This window comes from Gossypium arboreum, chromosome 12 (genome assembly GCF_025698485.1).
Source record: "Gossypium arboreum isolate Shixiya-1 chromosome 12, ASM2569848v2, whole genome shotgun sequence".
Lineage (NCBI taxonomy): Eukaryota > Viridiplantae > Streptophyta > Magnoliopsida > Malvales > Malvaceae > Gossypium > Gossypium arboreum.
The window spans coordinates 7,916,990-7,934,344 of record NC_069081.1 but is presented as its reverse complement, the minus strand read 5'-3'; the positions used below and the strand labels follow the sequence as shown (position 1 = coordinate 7,934,344).

General features: G+C 31.6%; 1 pseudogene; it reads left to right on the top strand.

Moving 5' to 3' along the window:
• LOC108477630 (allene oxide synthase-like) overlaps nt 1-13,059 on the top strand; it is a 37,052-nt pseudogene extending 23,993 nt beyond the window's left edge.
• Nucleotides 13,060-17,355: the final 4,296 nt, after the last annotated feature.

The window sequence follows — 17,355 nt, the reverse complement described above, 5'->3', positions numbered from 1 at the left end:
CAATAGCATCTTTCAAAGAAAAAAAATTCTCGATCTTATGTCCTCCATCATTATGAAAATTATACCTATCTCTGGAATTGGTTCTTAACTGATTACGTCGCATGGGTGGATGGTTTGGCAAAATGCCTAAATTATTAACTTGACTAAAAATGCAGGCATGTGTAGAATTTAAGAGAGTATAAGTTTCAAACTTTTCATGAGGAACGTACCTTCTTGTGTGCTCAACTTGAGATCTTTGAAATGCCCTCGGCGATTCATTCTATGAATAGTTCCTCTGGTGTCCCTACCTTGTAAGTGTAGACTTTAAGAAAGAGGACCCTGATGACTACAAACTCTCTATCGACCTCTAAATTATCTATCATCTCTCTGAAAAGTATTGCAAACTACCTTCTTAATTTCCTCTGTTTCGGCGAACTTATGAGCCCTCTCATACAAATATGTCAAACTCTATGGCCTATTATCAGTAAAGGAATATTACACATGCTCATTTGGGACTCCCATTATAAAGGCATCAATGGCTTATTGGTCTTCCAAATTCTTTGTATTTAATATAGCTGCATGAAACCGCTTGACATTATCTTGTAAAGATTCTCCATCCTTTTGTTTCACTGGCATCAAATACATAAGAGTACTCATTATTGTCCTATGAGCTCAAAATTTTTCTAAGAACATCTGGCTCAATTGCGAGAAGCTTTGAATGGAGCCCTGTAGTAAAGACAAGTACCAATCTTTTGCACTTTCTCTAAGAGTCGTCGAGAAAGCTTTACATTTTGCTACATTTGGAGCCCCTAACATATTCATATAATCATTATACTACGTAAGATGTATTCGAGAATTCGTTCTTCCTTTGAACATTTCTTTTGGAACTTTAAACTCAATTGGTAGACTCACAACTACTATTTCAATAGACAATGAGTTGTTAGAACAAAACAACCAATCCATATCTTGCACATCAGGATGCAATGCTCGGACATTTCTACACAAAGCATCCGTTTTGTTCTACCATGGCTTTGCATGTGCCTTTACATCCTCCTCCTAGGTAGGCGTGACACGATCCTGAAGATCAGAGTTATCAAATTGCATCTTCCTCCTCAATTTTTCATTTTGTCTTAGCAGTTCCTGCTGAAACACTTGCTGCTTCTCAAACTTAGCACTTTATTAAGCCATTTGTTCCTTCATCAACCTCAGCTGCTCCTACAAACCAAATAATTATTGTGATGATGCTCCCTGATCAAAGGGAAATGACAGTCCTAACCAAAGGGAGCATTGAGGCTGAAAGAGTTGGAAGCACTTGCATGACCTAAGTTACCCAAATTCTTTAGTCAGTTAGCAAACCAACCAGCAAAAAGGGCTACTTCACTGGGTTTATTGCTAGTGCTAGAACCTCCTGCCTAGCCTGATGGAAAATTAGTGGGGAAATTCTCGTTGGGGTGAGTCATTTTGATTTTTTAGCAATCTGAGAATCTGGAGATCGAAAGTCTATCTACGCTTATTGCACAAAATTGTTAAGTATTCTAGACTCTGTCCTTCAAATGGTTAAACTGTGTATCTATATGATATGGTTACTATTCATAGATGTGATATTGTAGGTAGGTTTCCATGCACGTCGACACGTACCCTACTCTAGGGTTAACACGTGTTTTTTAGATGTGGGTTCGTCTACACGGTAGTATGAACCCACATTGTGCAGTCTCATAAAAGAATGCGAGCACCTTGAATGTAAACCCAAAGTACAAACCACATAGAGTATGGGTTAGGACCCAATCAAGTAATCGGGTAGCGAGTTGGTAACGAGTCGATAACAGTAAGTATCATAACAATTTTAAATTCAAAAATAAGGAGAGACTACACTTTTAGAAAAGAAAAGTTAAAATAATTTTAGAAGATTTAAAAAAAACATGATTCCTTTTATGAACTCACATTAAAAATGATGAATATTTGCACTACTACATTAATCTAAGACGAATAGAAAAAGTCTTCTTCGATTGTAAATGGGATAAGTGGGCCATTAAATTTATAATTGTAGTGATAAAATTGTTGTAAGTCGGCATCAACAGTCAAATTCATAATTTTTAACTAATTTTTTATAATCTTTTACGATTTTATTTTTTATTTTTATTAAAATTTAATAACTTTTATTTTTATATTTTTACTATACATCACGCCGTGATTATGATATGTGGTGATTTTAACTAAAAATAAAGACAATTAACTTTAACAACTAATTGTTAAAGTTAACGATCAAACACCATTTTTTATATATTTTGACCATTCAAATACTCAATCAAATGTAAAAAAAAAAAAAGTAGGAGATTAATTAATTTTTTAAAAAATTTAAAATTTTTCTATGCATTTTAAAACAGTTCTTTAAAAAGTTTGAGCGTTTTTCATCTTTAAATTTAATTGGTGTTTTTTTTTTCTTATTTGGACGGTTGGCTAAGCGGAAGATGGCAATGTTGTCATCTCAACTAAGGTTGATAATTATACTTAGTTTAAGAATAATTAACCTTCATTAGTTTAATTATATTTATTTAATAAAAATATTAATGTACTAATCATAATTACGAAAGCTTAGTGGTTTTATCATCATTCTCCACTAACTCTTATTTAAAATTAGTTAAATGTCCATTTTGGTCCTTTAGATAATTGTTATCTAAGTCTTTAAGTATTTAATTAGCGATTAAATTTTTATAATTTAGTCCCTAAGTTTTAATTAATTATCTTTTCGGTTAAATTACTTAACCAATCTTTAACATATTTTCATAATAATTTTGTAAATATTCATATTTTACCTTCTGAGACTCAATTTACGAAAATAAAATTTTGAAATAGCGTTTTTCGATACTACTAAAAATCGGATCGTTACAAATCCAGTAGTGAAACAATAAATTTTTGAGTGGAAAATATGAATTATAAATTTTTGGAATTTCAAAATAAAATTTTATCTTTATATTAATTTATAAACTTTTTTCTAGAGGGACTAAAGTCATAATTTTACCATCTTTCGAGAGCAAAGCTTTTGACCTCCCTGAAATTTAATCTCACTCTTTCGATCCAACTCATCAAAAAAAAAAAAAAAGTTGTGTAAATCTGTTCAGGTAACGAGAGTTAAGAGTTGTGTTATCGTTAGCCCTTTCTCATGGAAGACTGCATCAATGTTTTAGGATAAAGATACGACCATGGTTTGGTAAATGACTACACGAATCTCTCCAATCTATTGTCGAATCCAATATAGCATATTTTGCACTTTCCTGATGGAAGCAAAGCTGCTGAACTTTTCATCTCAAAGTTGATTTGGAACAATATTTATTGCTGCCTCTCTTTGTGCCCAATCTATAATATTTTCACTCGTCTTCTTTACCTTCTTACGAAACTTATGAAAATCTAATGGCAGCAATTAATAAAGGTAGGTAAAAATATAAGATGTTAGAAAAAGGATTTTCCCAAACGCCTGGAGGAATACTGGTGTCACTACTATGCTCTTTGAAAGAAACACTAAAACCCTGTTGCAATACCTTTCTTTTCCATATAATTTTACCCTTTTCTTTCTTTTCTCATAATTTTACCCTTCACCTTGTCCTTTGTGTCTGTCGTGGGCTATAGTTATCCTTAAGAATGAAATTTTTCTTTATATTTGTTCAAGTTAGTTAAAATAAGCCATTAGAGAAGTGCTTGTTTTTCCCACACTCTTTTGATGTTTTTTTTTTTTTCTTGTCTCGTCCTTTATGGAAGATGTTAATAATTTTACTTTTAGTTCTCCATGAAATAAAAAGTTTGGTGATCTGTCTTTCATCTGCTTCTGGTTTTGCTGTAAAAGTTAAAGAGAGTTAACCTAAAACACATCGGATGGAAATATATGTTTTTTTTTTATAAAATGAAATTATTTGTATAGAATAAATTCTTATAAATTATTAACACAATTATTGATATAACATCATTTTATGTATATATATTACATACATAAATAATTATATTTATCCAATATAACAATAAATTGATATATTTATTTCTTTAAATGTACATGATTAAATCAAAATTAAAGTTTTAAGTATACATTTAAACTATAATTAAAATTTAATGTGTATAATTGTATCAAATTAAAATTGATATATATAATTACACCTTAAATTAAAATTGATATATAATTTTGAGATTTATTCCTTTCTTTTATCAATTTATAACATTTGTATTTTCAGTGGGACAATATTACCAAACTTGGTTAGGAGTTACGACCATCCCCACATAGTCAACAATCACTTCATAACCTTTTCATTTCAAAAAACGTGTAAATCATTTTCCAAACTCTCAATAATTTCAGTAACTTATTATTATTGAAGTAAGTTAAAACCTGATTAATAGGTTACAATTTAGATTCTTTTTTGTTTTTTGAGATAAAATAACTTTAATTCTATGTTTAATAGGAAGATTATTTTTTTATACATGTTTTAGTTATGAATTAGTGATAAATTAATTTAATTGGTAATACTTAGTCCCTCCATTACTCACCTTCTTTTTAACAGAGGAAAGAAAAATTCTCACTTATTTTAAAGACGCCTTATTTTTTACAATAATTTTTACTCATCTTTCTAATTTCAAGTTTAAATTTGTACCAAAGATTCTTTATTTTATATAATAAATTAGTTTTTTCCTCATCCTATTACTTGAGTAATCAAACAACACATAAACACTTATTATTGATATTATATAATAGCTTTGGGAAAAATATCAAATTTATACATGAACTTTCATCCAATCTGCAATTTGATACATGAACTTCGATTTGGAATAATTATATACATGAAACTTAAATTGTGATTCATATGTATACATGAAGCTTTAATTTTGATTCAATTGTATACATTTAAAGAAATTAATACATATATTTATTTTTATAATGGATTAATATAATTGTTTGCGTATGCAATATATCAACATAAATGGTGCTAATTCGATAATATTTCCAATGACTTGTGAAAATTGAATCAAATCAAAATTTTATGTTTAAGATTGCACAAAATTAAAGTTCACGTATGATATCGTACATTGGATCAAAGTTCATGTATAGTTTTAATATTTATCCCTATAACTTTTGAGTGGTTGCTTCTATATATACTATGACAAAGGGAAATTAATCACTTACTTTACTTAAGCCCCTAAAAAATGTCTTCTTCTTCTTCTTCTTTTTCTTCTTCACCTTTTTCACTATTGCCACCAGAGATGCCAATGAAACTATTTCCCGGTGACTATGGCCATCCCTTCTTTGGTCTAATTCAAGATTAGTTACCATAATTTTACCATGGCAAGGACAAGTTGTAACAATCTAATTGTTTTTCTTACTAAGCATTGAATGCTTACCTATGATTGTTTTTCTTACATGTAGATCCCAAGATTGTGGTACACGTGAAGCCGGACCATTGCGGATATCACACTACTATCAATATGGTAGAAATATGTTCATTTTGATATCTAATGTTGTGGCATGTATATAGGGTCTTTGATATGTAAATGGTCATCCTTAATTATGAATGCCAATCTTGGATTTTTGCTTATGGGTATGTGTATGTTAAGCTTGATATCATGGGCGAAACCAAGAAATTTTTTAGGAGGGCCGAAATTAAATTGTATATTTTTATAATAGTAAAAATGCAAATTTACCATTTTAATAGCCAATATCTTTTATAATTTTAAAGGATTAAATCAAATTTTTATCATTTTTTAGAGGCCAAAGTGCAATTTTAGTATTACAAATTTAAAATCTTAAGGGGCTTAAATAGAAATTTTCCATTTTAGGGGGGTTGGGGCCCCTCCCAACCCCCCTAGGTTCGCCACTAGGTTGTGTTTGTCATTTGAGAATTTGGTTTTAAAGGTCTCTTAAGCCTTAATTGCGTAAGTTGGCATGATATGATGAATTGGGAAGTTGGGATGAACATTTACTCATTATGCTCACCATTATTTGTGGCTGATAGGGTGAAACAAAAAAAGGATTGAACTTGTAGTAGATTACTCTCAAAGTCACGACACCACTTCATGGATGTCGTGACACCAACCCTTAATGTCGCAATGTCCCCTATTTGAGGTCGCGACATCAGCTCACTGTCTTCAATGTCGTGACATTGTACCATTGATGTTGCAATGCCAACTCGGTAATGTTTGGAAAGTTTACATTTTAGTCCTCAAGTTGCAATGCCAACCTACTATTTTGGAAGTAGTGACATCGCACCCCTGAAGTAGTGACGCCAACTCAGAACATTTTGAAACTTTGCAGTTTAATCTTCCAACGATTTTAGGTTATGGAAAGAGTTTTTGCAAGCTCGTATAAACCTCGAAAAAAATTATATATTATAATATAATGATGTAATGAACATGTTAATGAATATAAAACGTTGAATTGATAGAAATTATGTTGTAATTAATTATAGTTGCTCCGGCAACAAACGTGGCATCCTATAGCTTAGACTTGACAATCGAGTCGGGCAAGGGATGTTACACAAGTACTTTGAGAATCGAACCTAAAAATACCAATCCACATTATACAAATCTAATATGCATCTTGAACCTCTAATTGCCCTTTGACCTTGCATTTTTTATCTTCACGATGCTATCTCCTTCTCTATCCTTTTTAACACTTCAAAAGTCGATAAACGTAATGTTCTTGATGGAACTTTCTTTCCTTCCTTGGCCTACAACGGTGGTCATTTTGTTTGTGTCTACCTCAATCCTTCTGAGCCAAACCACACTTTTTTAAAATCTTTCGTTTCATCTACTATTATAGGCCAAATAGGCGAGCAAAATCCGATTCGATTCGAAAAACTCGATAAAAATTCAAATTTTGAATTAAATAGTTTTAGTTTTTTAGTTAATTGAGTTATTCGAATAAACTCAAATAAAAAATAAAAATTTTCAGTTTAACTTGAATATGAATTACACAATTCGAGTTATCCAAAAATCCGAATAAGAAAAGGTAAAACTACGTCGTTTTGATAAATGTTTACCTACTAAATTAAAAGGAAAAACCATTATATTGTTTATGTAATTAAATAATCTTTTACTTTATCTACTAGTTAAATAATTGGTCCATATAAATGCAATATTGAGTATAAGTAATAGGATTTGTTAACTCAACTCGACTTGACTTGAAAATTTTTTACTCAATTTGATTCGATTCAATTTGAAAAAATTCAAGTTGAGTTCAGTTGCTAAAATAATATTCGCCAACTCGACTAACTCAAAATTTTTTGACTTGATTTGACTCGACTCGATCGAATACTCACCCCTAATACCCCATCATCATAAGTTCATACCATTTTTTGAAATAGGCATATCAAAGCTTTTTAACGAGGTTCAAGCTCAGATTTCTACCAAAAAAGAAGCTTATTTTAACACCCTAAGCAATACCATGTCATTCAACTACATTTTTCACCTATTCTTTAGCAAAACCCTAATGAATCAAAGATAGGTTCTAAAGGACCAAAACTAGTTGACAAATGGTTATTGTTTCAGCTTGAACCACTAGGATCATTAGGGTTATCACTTAAAATTCTAGGTTATTTCGAAGATATTTTATCCTTACATTTAGTTTCCATTTTTTTCTCGTTAAATATGATTACAAAAAGTTGTACGATGTGTTTTATGAGTTCAGAAGCACAATGTTGAATGAAGTCGAAAATAAATTTGGTATTGAAAGAGACAAAGTTTGCCATAACATGATTTTCCTTGTTGGTTTAATGCTTATGTTAGAATTAAGTGACCCAAATTCTTATTTAAATAAAATACGATGGAAAATAAAATAAAAGTAAAATCCATATAGAACTAGACTTCTTTTATTTTATTTTAGAATAAGGTTTTTAAACCTTATTAAACTCCATCTATTTTATATTGATTAGGATAAGGTGTTTCAATCCTACTAGAATATGGCTTTGCAAGCCTATAAATAGACATAGTCTATTCCTCTTGTATTTGAGTAAAAATTTTTCGACATAGTGAATTTTCTTCTCCTCTGCCGTGGTTTTTTTTCGAAAGGGTTTCCACGTAAAATTTATGTGTTCTTTATTTTTATTTATTTTATTCTATTTTATTTTTCACAAATTGGTATCGAGCTTAGGGTTATTCATCTCGATCACGGTAATGGCGTCTTTGAAGTATGAAATTCATTGTTGGTCGCAACACCGATTTGCGTTGTGGCAAATTAAGATGCAAGCGCTTCTTGCAGATGGATCTAGAGGATGCCTGCTAGGATAGATAAGATGCCTTCGACATTAACAGATGAAGAGAAGAAGCGTAAGGATCGAAGGCATTAACACAATTACATCGCATTTGTCCAACGAAATTTTGCAGGATGTGATGAAAGAGAAAACCGCCATTGCATTATGGAAGAGGCTAGAACAAATATGTATGTCGAAAACTCTAACAAGCAAGTTGCATATGAAGCGTCTTTATGCTCATCGTTTGGAGGAAGGTGCGTCAGACACCGAACACTTAATGTTGTTTAAAGAAATTCTCTCAAACTTGGAGGCCATGGAGGTTCAAGATGATAAGGAAGATCTAGGGTTGATTCTACTTTGTTCGTTGCCCGTCTTATTCAACCTTTAGAGACACGATTTTATATAGCCGCGAGTCTCTCACAGTTGATGAGGTTTATGATTCTTTAACCTCGTATGATAAGATGAAGCATCTTGTGGTTAAACCCAACTCTCGGGAGAGGGTCTCATTGTTCGTGGGAGACAAGACCGAATGTTGATGATGATCGTGGTAGAACACAGAACGGAATCCTCGTGGTAAATCTAAGGGTAGATCGAAATCTTCAAGCAGAGGTAAAACTTGCAACTTCGCAAGAAGAAAGGGCACATTAAACTGAGTGCTATAAGCTACAAAATAAGATTAAAAGGAGGTGCGAATCAAAAGGAAAACAGACGGAAAATTTCGGTGAAGGTGATGTTGTAGAAGACTACAGCGATGGTGAACTTCTAGTTGCTTCATCAATGATTCTAAAGTAAGCGAGGAGTGGATACTTGATTCAGTGCACCTTCCACATGAGTCCCAATCGGGATTGGTTTACAACTTATGAAACGAAGATTCAAGGTGTTGTTTTGATGGGAAATAATGCTTCATGTAAAATCGCAGTGTTGGAACAATTAAAGTTAAGATGTTTGATGGAGTTGTCGAACACTTAGTGACGTGCGGCATGTTCCGTAATTGAAAAGAAATTTAATTTCGTTGAGTACTCTTGATTCAAAAGTGCAGATACACGGTGAAAGTGGGGTTTAAAGATTTCAAAGGGTCCCTTGTTGTGATGAAAGGGCAAAGAAAGATTGCCAAGTTATATGTTTTCTGTGGTTCTATCATTATCGGTGATGCAATTGCCGCTTCTCTTCCTTGTCGATGATGATATTACTAAACTTTGGCATATCGCCTAGGGCATATGAGTGAGAATGGCATGGCGTAATTAAGCAAAGAGGACTTCTTAATGGGCAAGGAATTTGCAAACTGAATTTCGTGAGCCTTGTGTTTTTGGGAAGCAAAAGAGAGTTCGATTCACTAGAGGAATCCATAACACGAAGGAAACGTTGGAGTATATCCATTCGATCTGTGGGGCCGTCCGAGTGCCTTCGAGAGGTGGAGCTAATTATATGCTAACCTTTATTGATGATTTTTCGAGAAAAGTTTGGGCGTTCTTCCAAGGAAAAGCGATGTGTTTTCCACATTTAAGTCTTGGAAAATTATGATTGAAAAGCAGACGGAAAAGCAGATAAAATACCTCCGCATGCATAATGGCTTAGAGTTCTGCTCGATGAGTTTAATAGATTGTGCAAGTCGAAGGGATCATGAGACACTTGACGATTCGTCATACTCCACAAAAAAGCGGCGTTGCAGAACAAATGAATGAACGATCATGGAGAAGGTTCGATGTATGTTGTCAAATGCCAACTTATCAAGTCATTTTGGGCGTAAGACCTCTCATGCATGTTTTTGATCAACCGATCTCCATCCGCTGCCATTGAGAAAAGACTCCACAAGAGGTATGGTCCGTAATCCCGCTAATTATTCGATTTAAAGATTTTTGGGTGTCCTGCGTATGCTCATGTTGATAATGGAAAATTGGAACCGAGATCCATTAAATGCGTTTTCTTGGTTATAAAGTGGTGTAAAAGGCTATAAGTTATGGTGTCACGAAAATAGAAAAGTTGTGATTAGCGAGAGATGTTGTTTTTGATGAAACGCTATGCTACCTAACTTATCTCTTAAAGACTTCCAATAAAGAAAACCAAAAGCAGATGGAGCATCGAGTTAATCTGTAATCAACTCCTCAAGCCAAGACAAAAATTGAGAATAGAGTTGTTTCTTCACCGCAATACTCTATCGCCAAAAACAGGACAAGAAGAGAAATTAAACCTCCAAAGAAGTATGCCGAGGTTGATCTAGTTGCTTATGCTTTAAATGTGGTGAAGATATAGATGCGAATCAAGAGCCATTTAATTATTCGAGGCGATTAGTGTGAAGACTCGAAAAGTGGATGTTTGCTATGCAAGAGGAGATGGAATCACTCCACAAAAAAGAACATGGGATCTTGTAAAACTTCCTAAAGGTAAAAAGGTTGTTCGTTGTAAATGGGTGTTTAAAAGAAAGAAGGACTCGGAGTTGAAGAACCCGGATATAAAGCAAGGCTTGTTGCAAAGGGTTACTGATCAAATTCCGTGAGTGGACTTCACAGATGTGTTCTCTCCGGTTGTTAAGCATAGTTCGATTCGAGCTTTGCTTGGTATTGTTGCCATGCATGATTTGGAGCTTGAGCGGTTAGATGTAAAACCGCATTTTTGCATGGAGAACTTGAGGAAGATATTTACATGCAACAACCAGAGGGTTTTATAGTCTCGAAAAAGAGGACTATGTTTGCTTGCTGAAAAAGTCCCTTTACGGTTTGAAACAATCACCAAGACAAGTGGTACAAGAGGTTTGATTCCTTTATGACTTCTCATGATTTCAAAAGAAGTAGTTTTGATAGTTGTGTCTACTTTAAGAAAAAAAGTGATGGTTCTTTTGTGTATCTACTTCTTTATGTTGATGACATGTTGATAGCAAAGAAAAGATAAAAGAGAGATAAGAAAGGTTAAAGCCCAACTAAGTGAAGAATTTGAGATGAAAGATTTAGGACCAGCAAAGAAGATACTTGGTATGGAGATTCTCGGAGATAGAAAAGCAAGTAAATTGTACCTAAGTCGGAAGGGTACATTGAGAAAGTTCTTTGCGAGTTCAATATGCAGAGTGCTAAGCTCGTTAGTACTCCTTTAGCGCCCATTTCGGACTTTCATCTACCTTATCTCCTCAATCGATAATGAGATTGAGTACATGTCACATGTTCCATACTCTAGTGCAAGAGGATCTCTCATGTATGCTATGGTTTGTTCACGCCCGATTTATCATATGCAATCAAGGCAGTTAGCGATACATGGCGAATCTCGGTAAAGAACACCGGAAAGCGATTCGGTGGATTTTAAGATACTTACGAGGCACTACTAATGTTTGCTTACAGTTTGGAAGAACTAAAGATGGAGTTATAGGGTATGTTGATGCTGATTTTGCTGGAGACCTTGATAGAAGAAGATCTCTCACAAAGTTACGTCTTTACAATCGGAGGTTGTGCAATTAGTTGGAAAGCCACTTTGCAAACTACATACGCTTTGTCTACCAATCAAGCCGAGTACATGGCGATTCATGAGGCTTGTAAAGAAGCTATTTGGTTGAAGGGACTATTTAGTGAACTCAATGAAGACCTTCAAATCAGACAAGATTTTGTGACAATCAGAGTGCCATCTTTCTTACAAAAGATCAAATGTTTCATGAGAGAACAAAACACATTGATATTCGGTATCATTTTGTTCGTGATATTATTGCTCGTGGTGATATTGTTGTGAGCAAAATTAGCACTCATGAAAATCCTGCAGATATGATGACTAAGTCACTTCCTATAACCAAGTTTGAGCATTGCTTAGACTTGGTTGGTGTTCATTGTTGAAGTTAAACCCTTAAGGGTTTTTGGAAGAGGTGAAGAACTTGTTTATTGAAAGTTCGCGATGAAGAACTTGTTCATTGAGAATTTGTGTCAAGGTGGAGATTGTTAGAATTAAGTGACCCAAATTCTTATTTAAATAAAATACGATGGAAAATAAAATAAAAGTAAAATCCATATAGAACTAGACTTCTTTTATTTTATTTTAGAATAAGGTTTTAAACCTTATTAAACTCCATCTATTTTATATTGATTAGGATAAGGTGTTTCAATCCTACTAGAATATGGCTTTGCAAGCCTATAAATAGACATAGTCTATTCCTCTTGTATTTGAGTAAAAATTTTTCGACATAGTGAATTTTCTTCTCCTCTGCCCGTGGTTTTTTTCCCGAAAGGGTTTCCACGTAAAATTTATGTGTTCTTTATTTTTATTTATTTTATTCTATTTTATTTTTCACAGCTTATGGTGGCATGAAAGTCCTTTTCCCAAGGCTGATCAAGTGGGTTGCATTAGTCGGACAAAAGTTACACAAGAGACTAGCTGATGAAATTAGGGTCGTCGTTAAGGCTAAAGGCGGGGTCACTTTATTTGCCTTGAACAATATGTTTTTGACTAAATTATTGGTTTATGAATACTTAAGGATTAATCCACCAGTTCCTTTCCAATACAGTGAAGTCAAGGTTGATTTTGTTGTCCAAAGCCACGATGCAACCTTTGAGATCATGAAAGGCAAGATGCTATTTGGTTTCAATCATTTGCAAATAAAGATTCCAAGGTTTTTGAGAACCCTGAGGTGTTTTCCGCTAATAGATTTGTTAGGGAGGACAGAGAGAAGCTTTTGAAGTATGTTTATTGGTCGAATGAGCGTGAGACAGAGGATTCTACAACGGAGAACAAGGCTTGTGCTAGGAAAGATTCGGTGGTGTTATTGTGTAGAGTGTTGATGGTAGAGCTTTTCCTTCATTTTGAGACGTTCGAGGTTGAGGCTGGGACATTTATGTTTGCTCCATCAGTGATGTTCAAGACTTTGACTAAAACCTCATCAATTACTTGAGAGTCCATGACTGATGATTAGAAAAATAGTTGTATTTAAAGGGTGTTTAATTTGATTACCATCTTGTTTTGTTTAGTTAATTTCATTTTAAAGAAGATTCTCTTAAATTTCGGATTTTTTTGAGCTCGAATCTTTTATGGGCTTGGATTCCTTTCGAATTTGGGCTCGGATTGAGCCAAGCCGCCTCTGGCTGGTTCAAATAATTTTGAATTTTATAAGTTATAAATATCTTATTTTTGAATGTAATAATTTATTTTACTTTTATACGATGACAACACAATTCAATTTTGTCTTATAAAAACATAAATTATATATATTTAATAAAGATATTTTATATAAAACAATTAAAATACTTGTTGTATGTAAAATTTATTATTCTATGATATTATTTAAATTAATAAAAAATTTTATTGTTCCTTAATATATTATATTGACAATTGACTAACATAGTATCATTCTTACTAAATTCATAAACCTAATACCCATTTTCTAAAATATTTATTCCAAAATTAAAATATATTATACTAAGCCCAAACCCAAATAATATACTCATTATTGCCTAAACTCAAAATAAAATAATTATAGGCTAAATTTCAAGTACAAAATTTAAACAAAAAAACCCAATTCCCAATTATAATTCTCAAAAGTTAAAGCCCAACTCAAAATCTAATTTAATAAAAAATATTTTAGTAAGATATTAAATTTTTAATTAAATTTTATGAATTGCTAATTATAATTATAAACTTGTATTTAATAATATTTTATTAAAGAGGGAGGGAGGCGGTAGGGAGAGGGAGGAAGGAGAGGCACGGGGAGGTTTGGGAAGGGGTGGAATTTTTATTTTATTTAATATTAATATAATTTTTATTTAATATTGATATAATCATTTGTATAAGTTTTTTATTTAATTAGATTTTAATGATACTTTGAGTATTAAATGATAGAATTTGTAAATGTGGAAGGTTATATTTATTAAATTATTTAGAATTAGAGTCAAATTGATAGTGTATGTAAGTATTGAGGGCTAAATGTGTTATTATACTGGTTAGAAAAAGGCCACATCATCACATTCGTTTACCATTTAATGGAGTGTGACCCAAATAAAAATGATCTAAAACGTGAGTGACCAAAATAGAAATTATCTAAAATATCAGTGACTAAATTTAAAACTTTCATAGTTGGATGACCAAAATAGAAACATGCTAATAGTTGAGTGACTAATTACGTAGTTTACCCTAATTTTTTTATATATTATTGTTTATTATTAACTGGTTGAAATATGCTTTAAGTCCCAATACTTTTCATATATTTGAAAGTTAACTCTGCTACTATATTATATAATATTATATCATTTAGTATATAATAAAATAATTGTTATATATGTATTAATAGTTTTAGTAATATTTATAAACTATATTATTGTATTATAGTATTAAAATATTTTATATTAAATAAATATATTTTTAAATTCACTTTATAATTTAACATAGGAATTTATTATTAATTACTTATTCTATTAATAAAATTTTAATATGTATATGTAATGCCTATTAATATATTTTCATAAAATAAAGAATTATTATTTATTTATATATATTAAGTAATATAATAAAATTATATTAATTAGTCATAATGTCTATTATAGTTGTTCAACTATAAATTAAGGTTTTTTCGGGTTTTGGGTTGAATTAATCTCGAGCTTAGGTCAAATCAATTTTGAACTCAGATTCTTACGAGCTTGAGCTTGAGCTTTTTCGAACTTGAAACTTTTTGGACTTGGATCTATTACGGGCTCAAATTTTCTCAAACTCGAATCGTTATAGATTCAAATCAGCACGAATGGACTTTCAAACTCGAGCCTATTTTACTAGCTCTAATATTGTTTACACTAATTTTTCTATAAAATACACTGAACAAAGAATGAATGTTCCAATCATAGCTTAAAAAGCTTGTTATTGAGCTTAAAATTTGAGTCTTTTCCTACGTAATATTTCATATCAATGAATGACTTTAATTTTTATTTCTTAATGTAGCGACGTAAAAATTTCTCTTTCGGTCGCTAATTGAGGCGATTATTTGAAAATTTTAAAATCGACTTTCAATTTTATTAAAAAAGAGAGTCGCCACCGATCTTTATTCTAGGTGTGACCGGACACCTAATAAATCATCCTTTTTAGAAAAGAAAACTTATTCTTGAGCAAAATTGAAGGCCGAATTTAGGTCTACGTCAAAAGCCAGAGTAAAGTTAGGTTCGAGAGTCGGTTACGCGCGAGGAAGGTATTAGCACCCTTGCGACGCCCAAAATTTGTATCTTGTTAAACTCATATTGTCTTGATTTTCAAAAGTACGAATTCAATTTGACATTTACTCGTGATCCAATTGAAAAATGAAAATTTTTAGTTTTTGATTTTTTTTATTAGAAAGGGTGTCCCGTTTTTTAACACAAGCCGACAAATTTCACCCAACATAGCGATGAAATCGATGGCTTAATATTAAATCGGTACATTGCCTTATTTTTGAAATTAATTAAAACATGAGAAAAATATTCCTAAAGTGAGAAATTAAAATTAGATAAAGGACGAAAAAAAATGATATCATTAATGAAAAATATTAGCATAGAATACTAGAATATTAGAATAACAATAATAATGATATTTACAAAAAATAAAAATAAAACAAATCATGTACTAATAATAAAATAGGAAAAATGATATATTTGGTAATAATAATATAAAATAATAATATGTACAAAAAATACATATATATATGCATATAATAAAAGTATGTAATAATAATAATAATATCTACAATAAAAGAAAATATTAGGAAACGTACATAAAAAATATATACATAAAAATTTACAACAATAATATAAAATAATGATATGTACAAAATATATATATGTACATATGTACATAAAATATACACTAATATAATAATAGTTATAATAATACTAGCAATAGTAATAATTTGTAACAATAATATATACACAATATGGTATTTTTAAATATATATATATATATATATATATAATAGTATTTAAGAATATATACATAAGATGATATAAAATACATACATGGAATAGTATAAGAAATATATAACTAATGGCATTAAAATATATACATAATATATATAAAATACATATAATATATATATACGTATTAGAAATGATAAAAAAATTATTAACACACTACATAAGTAAATGAAATATGATAATAATACTAAAATAATTAATTTAAATCGTAAAGTAACTAAAAAGAATTAAATTGAACTAAAAACAAAATATTTGGGGCAAAATTGAAATAAAAATAAAAGGAAAGGACTATATTGAACATGCGCGGAAATAGTGGGGGGCCAAAACAACAAATATTCCTTCCCATCAAAACTCAGCACATTAGCGGGGACTAAATTGAAAATCGCGACAAATTTCGGGGCCAAATAAAAAAAATGAATAATGACTTAATTGCAAAACAATAAAAAGCGGAAGGGCGAAAAGCGAATTAGCCCTTCCTTAAAAAAAACGCGGATCCTAGGCGGGTCGGGTCGGGTCGAACCGGTCCAAGTCAAAACGACGTCGTTTTGGGATTTAATGGCCAACCCCAAAACGACGTCGTTTGGGGGGGCTATAAAAGGCACTTTTTTCTTCAAAAAAAATTCATTCTTGCACTTGAAAAGCAGAAAAAAAAGAGAGAGAGGGAGAGGGGTGAGGTGATTTTCGGCCACAAAACCGGTCACCGTCTCGACTGTCGGCCATTGTCTCTGGCCGCGTCGCCACCAGCGTGAAGGTAATTTTTTTTTTAATATTTGTTTTGTATATATATTTTTTTTATTTTTTTTATTATGATGTATATATATAGATTAATAGATTCAAAAAGGGAAAAATAAAATAAAAATAAAAATAAGAGTAAAATAATAAATAAGATAAAATCACCTTTAGGTATTTTTAGCTTCGATTTCGAGATTTTTGGTTTGTATTCGACGCTATCCACTTTCTTTCTTGGTTTTAATCTACTAATATTGATGCAAAAATGAAGATAAATTCTTTGTATTGATCAAAATTCCCCCTCCCCTTACATGATTTTTAAATGGCCTTTTATAGTCATCTTTTACATGATTTTCTATTATTTCTTTTTCTATTTTGTAGGTGATGGTGGCAGACAATGGATATCAAAAATGGGAGGAAAAATGGGACAAGTGGGAAAGTAGCTAGGTGGCTAGGGTTTCTTAGTTTTTTTGGGGGGGCTTAATGGGCTTTTGAATTAGGTTTAATGTTTAGGTTTTGTAATGAGTTTTGGT